This window comes from Giraffa tippelskirchi, chromosome 6 (genome assembly GCF_054371585.1).
Source record: "Giraffa tippelskirchi isolate mGirTip1 chromosome 6, T2T-mGirTip1v1.2.pri, whole genome shotgun sequence".
Classification (NCBI taxonomy): domain Eukaryota; kingdom Metazoa; phylum Chordata; class Mammalia; order Artiodactyla; family Giraffidae; genus Giraffa; species Giraffa tippelskirchi.
The window spans coordinates 102,826,175-102,836,852 of NC_137280.1; the positions used below are offsets into that span (position 1 = coordinate 102,826,175).

The window sequence follows — 10,678 nt, forward strand, 5'->3', positions numbered from 1 at the left end:
ACAGGCTGGTTCTCAAAGGCTAAAGGGGATGACTATCAGGTTCACCAAGAGGGTTCATCTTCCCTTAGTGTCCAGAAGACAACTATTCCAAGGCATAATGTGAGGAAAAGGATGGGTAAACCAATTCCTTCAAGGGTAAGTGAAAGTGAAGTCACTCAGACATGTCCAACTCTTTGCAACCCCATGGACTATACAATACAGTCCATGGAATTCTCCAGGCCAGAATACTGGAGTGGGTAGCCTATCCCTTCTACAGTGGATCTTCTCGACCCAGGAATCGAACCAGAGTCTCCTGCATTGCAGGCAGACTCTTTACCAACTGAGATATCAGGGAAAGAACAGCATTATCCAGCTACTCCAGCCAACAAACAATTCATGCAGGATTCACAAAGTAAGAGAAGACCCTAGAGATCTGTTGCCTAAATATCCAGCCATAACCTCATATGGTGTTCTTAATCTCCAGATAATTGCTCTGCTTTTTACTTTATTTTGCCTGAGCAGCCTCAGCACTCGTGAAATACCTACAATAGTGTGTGAAAGCCTGCACAGAGGCATGATAGATTAGCCACAAATAATGCTTTGGCCAACTGCAAAATTTCCCATTTTCTTCAAGCTGCTTACGGGGGGGAAAAAACAACAACCCTGCTTTATTAATTATTCTTTTGCCAGCTACTTAGGTTTTAAAGGGGCTTTTATGTGTTCTAAAACCACATTATGTTAAATACCAGCGTAAATGAAGCACAGAAATAAACAGAAATGCTGTCTTTGGGATCATAGTTCATGGAGATGGTGGTTCTTCTCCCATTTCTGCTGTTTCACTCAGAGGACATTAAACTATTATCAAGCTTGTCTTCCCTTCCAGGCCTCAAGGACAGATTTAATTTTATGCTATGCTCAGACTTGATGGCTAATAGCAATAATGTTCGTACAAACATCTGGACTCACTACAGGAAATCCTTCCCTTCATTTTGAGAGCCGGTCGCCAACTTGAGTGAAAGGTGGGTAAGAGGCTTCTTTGTCTCAGCCACCAACAGAAAACCGCAACAGAAAGGTATTCTAGGAAGGAAAGAGGGAAACTGACAAGAAATGAGAACTGAACTTCTGAGAACATTCTCTTGGAATCAAAGTGACAATCCATGTGGAGTTTTTATATTTAGAAAATGCTAGAGCAAGAGATAAAGAAGACAGTGTTTTTAATCATTTTTTAAAAAGTAACTCACAAACATTCCTAATTTAGCTAAAGTCATGCATATACCTTGAAAAGGCTGACAGTAAAAAGTGAAATGTAAGAGTTTTCATAATTGTATTTGAAATCTGGTCCTAGCTCAGTAAGATAGAGATAAGGTTGACCCAAACCCTCATACTGGAGACTGTGGAAGTCTAATAGTTCTCTGAGTATCTGGGGGTGGGAGTGGGGAGGAGTTATAGTCACAGAAGTACTTTTTTTTTCAGCGTTTCAGACTCTATTGAATTGTTCTGAGGTTTCCTGTGTGGTGGCTCAGACAGTAAAAAATCTACCTGCGATGCAGGAGACCCAAGTCTGATACTTGGAAAGATTCCCTGGAGAAAGGAATAGCAACCTACTCCAGTATTCTTGCCAGGAGAAACCCATGAACAGAGGAGCCTGGTGGGCTACACTCCATGGGGTCACAAAGAGTTGGATACCACTGAGCGACTAACACTTTCACTTTATTTCATTTCCTGTGTTTACACCCGTGACCCTAACCTGGGACCCAAATCCTTCTCCATGACTCTACTTGTCATGTGCTCCCTCCGCTCTACCATCAAAGCATCTGTGAGAAAAGCACTTGAAAACCCTGAGTTAGTCCTTTTCACCATCCTTGCACCATCAGTTTCTCAGTAGCTGTGGTCCCTCAGCCATATGATCTCCCATCATTTTACCAAGCCTTCACACCTCTCTCCCGTCACATCTGTTACGGGATGAATTATGTCCCCTCAAAGATACATGCAAGTCCTAACCCCTAGTATCTGGGTATGTGACCTTATTTAGAAATAGCGTCTCTGTAGATGTAGTCAAGTCAAGAAAAAGTCATTAGGGTGGGCCCTAATCCAATATGACTAATGTCCTTATAAGAAGAGGAGAAGAGGCACAGAAAATGCCATGTGACCACAGAACCAGGGACTGGAGTGATACGGTTGCAAACCAAGAAATCCCCAGGATGGCCAGCCACCGCTAGCTTCCTAAAAAGTTAGGAAGAAGCAAGGAAGGAGTCAACCGAGAGCATCTTAGCGGATGCGTGACCCTGCTGACAGCTTGATATCAGACTTCTAGTCTCCCAAACTGTGAGAGGATAAATGTGTGATACTTTAAGCCCCATTCTGTTATGGCGGCCCTAAGAAACTAATACAATACCTAATTCTTCCTTCTTTTTCCCTTCCTCCCACTTTCTCACCAGAGATATATAGCATCTTATATGATCTTGACACCTACCCTTATATCCTCAACTTTGACCCACTGCTGCTGCTGCGGCTGCTAAGTCACTACAGTCATGTTCGACTCTGTGCGACCCCATAGATGGCAGCCCACCAGGCTCCGCTGTCCCTGGGCTTCTCCAGGCAAGAACACTGGAATTGGGTGCCGTTGCCTTCTCCAGTGCATGAAAGGGAAAAGTGAAAGGGAAGTTGCTCAGTCGTGTCCGACTCTTAGCGACTCCATGGACTGCAGCCTACCAGGCTCCTCCGTCCATGGGATTTTTCCAGGCAAGAGTACTGGAGTGGGGTGCCATCGCCTACTCCGTTTGACCCACTAGTAGTTGTGAGCAGTGAAAATGTTAGTCACTCAGTCGTGTCCAGCTCTTTGTAACCCCCATGGACTGTAGTCCTGTAGGCTCCTCTGTCCACCAGATTCTCTAGGCAAGGGCACTGAAGTGGGTAGCCATTCCCTTCTCCAGGGGATCTTCCCCACCCAGAGATTGAACACAGATCTCCTGCCTTGCAGGCAGTCTTTACTATCTGAGCCACCAGCAGTTGATGAGTATATTTTCCTATTCAAGTATAGTTTTATCCCTATGAGATAGTCTGGTGCCAGAGATTAAGAAAATATTTTTTTTTCCCTCCACTACCTGTAATGTATTTAGATTGTAAAGACAAATAATCCCAAGTCCCCTAATTAGATTTGGAGGTCAAAACTCCACAAATTGGCTGTTGCTCTTGATCACATAAGCAGACTTTTGCTTCATAACCATTGACAGCTTCCGGTTGTCAATAGAGAGGAAGATCTTCCTGCTTTTCAGAGCTTGTAACGCTGGTGTGAACTGGCCTCTGCCTCCCTGCCCCTCACCCCGACCGGCTCCCCAGCCTCCGTTCTTGGCTCTGACAATACTGGCGGCTTTCACTTCCTCCTTTTCAATATGTGCTCCCTCCACCCCCTCAGCATTGGCTCTGCTACTCCTGCTGCCTGGAACTCTTTTTCTCCAGACCCCTGCCCCGGCCCCTTTCTGAGCAAACACCTAATCATTCTCTGACCTCACTGAACTGTCAAGTTGTCTGCAAGGCCTTTCCTGACACCCGGAGACTGAGTCACATCCCCCAGTTACAGACCTTTATGGCACCCACTGCTTTTCCTTACCGATGTTTATTAGTTTGTAATCATAATAGAAACTCTTTTAATTGAGCTCCTCTGAGAAATTAACTGATGTTTTCAAATCCATCTGGAAAACGTATTGACTGATAGCCAGAGTATGATAAATGCTTGTGACTTCTGCCGCGTAATACCCTCATCACTTCCCCCCTGCCTAGCAGTGCTCTAGCCTTAGGAAGAGGGGGTTGTTTTTGTTCCTCACTTGTTTATGGCAGTTGAACTTGATTACTATAATTATATAGTTTAATTAAATATCACCTAAGCTGATCAAATGTGAGCATAAAAGAGTCACTGTTTCTATGAAAACTTAAGTTCAATGCCATTGCGATGAAAAGACTTGAAAAAACTGGGGGAAAATTGCTCTTAAATTGTAGGCAAGATAAGTATAAAAGATTGGGGGAAAAATAATAAGTTCTAAATGAATTCAAATTACTTCGCAAGTGTCTTTAAGTTCTCCCTCTACTTTAATACGTTGGAAACTGGAAATTATACATGATATACATTTTGAGTGGGCTTTATGCAAGAAAGATGATGTTAACCTTCAGTTATCAGATTGATCCTCAAAGAAAGCACCTGGGCCCTACCAAATTCGGCAAATAAACGTTTGTTTATGCGTTCTAAGTACAAAATAAAACAGTTATATTCGTGTATACATATGTACACACACGCTCCTTCTGCCTGCATTTCCCAATCACTTAACCAGCTACTAGTCTTGCTCTCTGGATAAAGGGACTTCTGCAGTCAAGATCAGTAAATATTTATCGATGGGATCATTTGATTAACACCCATCTCCCCCACTTTGTGAATTCCATTATACCAAGGGGCATGTCTGCTGGGTTCAACCCCAGAGTTCTAGCACCCAACACTGGCATGTCATACATACTCAGTAAGCATTATTCTGAATAAATGAATGAAAGATAATTTCCCTTTACTTTGTGCTGTGCAGGTAGAGTAGATAATTTAGCAAAATATTTAAACGTATTTGTAAAAGATGCTGAAAGCGGTGGGAAAAAAGTATCCCTCAGAATTCTTTTAAGCAATAAGTGTTAACTTTGACTCTGTGGAAGGGTGCTCAGTGTGTAAGGGCATGTCTCTTTCGGACTGATGGGCTGGCTACCCCATTTTGTCTGTACAGGGTTCCCTGGATAGGTGTGGATCGGAAGCAGGGAACGAAGGAAGCACTTTGTACTCTTCTCACCTCTCTTTATGTTCTGAGAACATATTCTCTTCCATGATTGAGGTTTAGTGAACATAACAGATGGGTTTAACCCATAAAAGTGAAAAACTTTTCCCATTGCAAATCCATTTCCTGCTTCTCTAGGTAAAACAAAGCTTTCCCTGAGGAAATGATGTAAATGCACTCAAATATTCTTAAAAAACGCCACATAGCACAAAATATTGCTACACACTGAACCATGTTTTTTTCATTTACATTTAAAAAGAAATATGAATTGTGGTAGTGGAAAAAAAAATACAAATAAAGAGTTAGGACATGTTTTTCAATCCCTGCTTCATTGTGTTCTCCCTCCCCAAGCAAGAATTTCCTAGAAAATGGGCTTGGTAAAAATACATGCCCTACCTATGTTACAGAATTCTTGTGAAGGATCCAAATAAATCACATACATGAAAACTTCCAAAATACTACAAAAGGTAAGCACATGTATCCTGTCATTGTTACTACAAGGTCCCCACACCAGATTTCCTCAGCAGCGTCAGTCTCTGCCCTTCTCTGTGCCTCGCAGGCTGCACACCATACACTGCCTTTTGCCCAGACATGGGCAGTCTTCTGTTACTACAGTCAAGAAGTACTGGAGTATACCAGTTTGGGGGTAGACAGTCAGGTCCTGCTCCAGCAAACCTTCTGGAGAAATCCACAGGACACTCAATCCTCATCTCCTCCCACAGTCTTTTCAGGACAGATATAGAGAGGCAGGATGAGTCCAGGCTCCTGTGAAAACCATAATTTCATTGCCGGTGTGGGTTTAAACTTTAACAGCTTTGGTATCCATCTGTAAAATGTCATTTCTCTTGGTTCCATCCTAGTAGCTCAAACAATAGAAAATCACAAATCCACCTCCCTCAATAAAATGTAAAAGACTGCAGTCTCTGTATAACATATGTGCACTCAAGCTATACTAATTTATTCTACAATTACTTTTATTTTTTAGCATTTTTATTTGGCTCTTATACTACATAATTAATAGTGTTTACATGGAAGGCTCTTTAACTAATGTAAATAGCATAAGTGGATTACTGAGCAAGGCTTAAAACAAATAAACATTTTTCTCCTTTTGAAATTTTCTTCCCTCTCCTCTGAATGTCTGGCATGAGAGCAGAGTTTTTTAAATGTCAAGGGGAATATAGAAATCATGTTCCTGACATCCATTCTCCCCTGGTAAGACAGACTTATAATTCTCTTTCCTGTAATGGTTGGCCTGGAGGAGTCAACAGTGACCCAGCTGATCCAACACATCCAGACTCAAAAGCTTGTCTTTTCTTTGGGAGGTTGCCACTGTTTTTTTCAATGACCTTAAACATAACACAATATCTGGTCCCTACAGAAGATTTCCTGCAGAGTTTGCAGTATTGGGGATGAGACACTCAAGAGACAAACAAATCAGCTCACTATAAAGGCCAGAAAAAGACCAGGGAAGGTAGGTTTCTCAACACCTCCACCATCATGATCACATTGCCCAGTTGGGGCAGTTATTAGGGCTGTCCCTCCTAGTCAAAGTTCAGACTGCATCTTTCTTCAGTGACAGCACAGAGCCAGGTTACTGTAAAATAAGAGTTGGCATGACAGTCATTAACTGTCAGGACTTAGGTTATTTTTCTAAGGTGTTCTCAAGGGAAGGCATTGACATCAAAAGCCATTTCTTTGTTCCTTCTCTCCCAGAGGCAAAGCCTGGCATGCGGAGGGAAAATGCTTCACTCCTCACCACACATCCAGCCCTTAGGAGGCCTTAAAAGGAAGCCCAGCTCCAGGCCATCTCTGGAAGAATAAGCACCGTGTTTTCTAAAGCACCCTTGGAATTGAGGAGCTATAGACCAGGCTATACCAGCAGGCTTTCTCTAGAGCAGGCTTCTGTCTCAGAACTGATCACAAAGCTGGCAGGGTCTTGAGATCCAACAGACAATTCAACTCAAGTGAGTTCAGAATGGACATTCCAGAACATAGAGATCCTCACACCACTTCTATCCAGATTCCAAGAGCATAGCTTGGAACTGGAGTCCAGACCCAGATGACAAGATCAAATGCCTATGACAGGACTTCCCTGGTGGTCCAGTGGTTAAAAATCTGCCTTCCAATACAGAGGACATAGGTTTGATCCCTGGTTGGGGAACTAAGATCCCATATGCCATGAAGCAAAGAAGCCTGCCCACCACAATGAAGACCCTGCACAGCCAAAATTGAAAAAAAAAAAATCCCTATGACAAGCCAGTTTTGAGTGAACAAAGTCACTTAAGACCCATGGCTGCACTAAGACCTTCAGATTCTCTTAAGACTCTTCCTTTCACATCACATGAACCATGTTAAAATCTATATACATCCTACACTTGATAATTTTGCTATACAAGATTTTATAATTTTACTTTTGAAAGCTAAAGTAACTAAAATATGCTGTGATTTCTCAACACTCATGCATATTTAAGAACTCTCACTCAGGAAGAGCATCTCATCTAAAAACTGTTTTCAAATATAAAGAAATTGTTATGAACATGGAATCCAGCAATTAATGAACATGACACAATACTGCAGTTTGTAACCATTAATAAATGTTTATTAATTTTGCTTTGGCAGATGTTTTTTATTTTGGAGACAATTCTTCCTGGTGAGACTTCAGACATTTTCTCCAGCTTAACTCATATGCCCAGCACTGTGAGTCCTCCTCCTAGAGGTAAACTGGTCCTCTGAGCTCATGGCACTCAGCCAAGCTCTCTCAGAGTAACTGGGCATCAATTACAGCGAGTCAACAGGGATGCCCAACCATCCGTGGGACTTCCACTCTAAACTAAAAACATCATAAGGAGGTCTTGTGCCATCACCTGAACAACCCAAGAAATTCTTAGTAATTAAATGTTGTTTCTAGAATTTGTGAATTTTGGGCTCCATGGAGATATTTACCTTTAACCAATACTAAAAGCCTTCACTGTTGGCCTTTGGTGGAGTCATTCTTCTCATTCAGCAGAAGAAACTAGGTTTCATGAATCCAATTTTATTTCCATTCTCCAAGAAATGAGATTTGGAAGCTGATTTGGAGTTGTATTTCTAGGAAGTTTTCCTATCACACCACAAAATGTGAGTTACACATTTTCCACCAAGGTGTTTATAACTAGACCCAGGATAACTTCTTTAAAGATAATATATCAGCAACTGTCAGGTGAAGTATACTTTGTCGATTGACTTCTTTCTCGTTTTCTTCAGAAAGACTGGGTCTTATCAAAATATATCAACTCAAAAATAATCATAAGTAGTCTGTAGAGAGTCACAAATTCCCTCTTTTGTTCTCAACACATGCTGAAAATGATAAAGAATTTGAAAACTCAACTTTCTAGATATGTCCTCTAAAAGTTATTACATAACCAATGTGGTTGTTTAGGGCATTCATTCCTGACTTTAGTTTGTTTTGTATCTTCTTGTAAATCACTGAATATATCCTGAATGCACAGTGGTAAGCTCATGGATACTGACATCAGACAGCACGGGATAGAATCTCAACTCTGCCATTTTCTGGCTCGGAGAACTAGTGGTGACTGCCAGGTCCATCGCTTAGTCATGTCAGACTCTGTGCAACCCCACGGACTGTAGTCCACCAGGCTCCTCTGTCCATGGGATTCTCCAGGCAAGAATACTGGAGTGGGTTGCTATTTCCTCCTCCAGGGTATCTTCTCGACCTAGGGATTGAACCCACATCTCCTGCATCTTCGGAAACAGCAGGCAGATTCTTTATCACTGAGCCAGAATACTGAGAACTAGAGCAAGTTACTAAGCCTCTATTTCTTTTCTATAAAATGGTACTAATTGTACTTAATGGATTGTTCTCAGGATCAATCAAGTCATAAGTGTAAAGCTGTGGTGAACAAATCAACAAGTGTTAGCTTTAAAAATTACTCATTATTATCCACCATTTGATCACTATTTACAGTAACACCTTCTAGAACTAACAACAAAAAAAGATGGCCTTTTCGTCATAGGGGATTGGAATGCAAAAGTAGGAAGTCAAGAGATACCTGAAATAACAGGCAAGTTTGGCCTTGGAAGTACAAAATGAAGCAGGGCAAAGGCTAGCAGAGTTTTGCCAAGAGAATGCACAGGTCATAACAAACACCCTCTTCCAACAACACAAAAGACGACTCTATACATGGACATCACCAGATGGTCAATAGCAAAATCAGATTGATTATATTCTTTGCAGCCAAAGATGGAGAAGCTCGATACACTCAGCAAAAACAAGACGTGGAGCTGACTGTGACTCAGATCATGAGCTCCTGATTGCAAAATTCAGATTTAAACTGAAGTACAGAAAACCACTAGGCCATTCAGATACGACCTAAATCAAATCGTTTATGATTATTCAGTGGAAGTGGTAAATAGATTCAAGGGGTTAGATCTGATAGAGTGCCTGAAGAACTATGGATGGAGGTTCATAACATTGTACAGGAAGCAGTGATCAAAACCATCCCAAAGAAAAAGAAATAGAAGAAGACAAAACGGTTGTCTGAGGCAAAATGGCCTTACAAATAGCTGAGAAAAGAAGAGAAGTGAAAGGCAAAGAAGAAAAGGAAAAATATACCCAACTGAATGCAGAGTTTCAGAGAATAACAAGGAAAGATAAGAAAACCTTCTTAAGTCAACAACGCAAGGAAATAGAAGAAATTAATAGAATGGGAAAGAATACTACAGATTTCTTCAAGAAAATTAGAAATACCAAGGGAAAATTTCATGAAAAGATGGGCACAATAAAGGACAGAAACGGTAGGGACCTAGCAGAAGCAGAAGATATTAAGAAGAGGTGGCAAGAATACACAGAAGAACTGTACAAAATAGGTCTTAATGACCCAGATAACCACCATGGTGTGATCACTCACCTAGAGACAGACATCCCGGAGTGTGAAGTCAAGTGGGTCTTAGGAAGTATTGCTATGAACAAAGCTAGTGGAGGTGATGGAATTCCAGCTAAGTTATTTCAAATCCTAAAAGATGATGCTGTGAAAGTGCTGCACTCAATATGCCAGCAAATTTGGAAACCTCAGCAGTGGCCACAGGACTGAAAAAAGTCCATTTTCATTCCAATCCCAAAGAATGGCAATGCCAAAGAATGTTCAAACTACCACACAACTGTACTCATTTCACATGCTAGCAAGGTAAAGCTCAAAATCCTTCTAGCAAGGCTTCAAAAATATGTGAACCAAAAACTTTCAGATGTACAAGCTGGATTTAGAGAAGGCAGAGGAACCAGAGATCAAATTGCCAACATCCGTTGGATCATAGAGAAAAACAAAGGAATTCCAGAAAAACATCTACTTCTGCTTCATTGACTACACTAAAGCCTGTGACTATGTGGATCACAACAAACTGTGGAAAGCTCTTAAAGAGATGGAAATACCAGACCGCCTTACCTGCCTCCTGCCAATCCTGTATGCAAGTCAAGAAGCAACAGTTAGAACCGGACATGAAACAATGGTCTGTCTAGTTCAAAATTGGGAAAGGACTGTATATTGTCACCCTGCTTATTTAATTTATTTGCAGACTTGGGAGAAGGAAATGAAAATCCACTTCAGTATTCTTGCCTGGAGAATTCCATGGACGGAAGAGTCTTGCAAGCTACAGTCCACGGGGACGCAAAGAGTCAGACACAAAATGCTGGGCTGGACGACACATAAGATGGAAACAAGATTGCTGGGGGGAAATATCAACAACCTCAGATACACATGCATATACCAGCCTAATAACAGAAAGCGAAGAGAAACTAAAGAACCTCCTGATGAAGGTGAAAGGAGAAAGTGAAAAATCTGGCTTAAAACTCAACATTCAAAAAATGAGAATCACAGCCTCCAGTCCCACCACTTCATGGC

The 10,678-nt window shown here is 41.5% G+C and overlaps 1 protein-coding gene across 2 annotated transcripts in view; it reads right to left on the bottom strand.

Moving 5' to 3' along the window:
• Positions 1 to 10,678, bottom strand: part of MEGF10 (multiple EGF like domains 10) — a 536,959-nt gene that overhangs the window by 328,538 nt on the left and 197,743 nt on the right. The gene's annotated exons all lie outside the window — the stretch shown is intronic.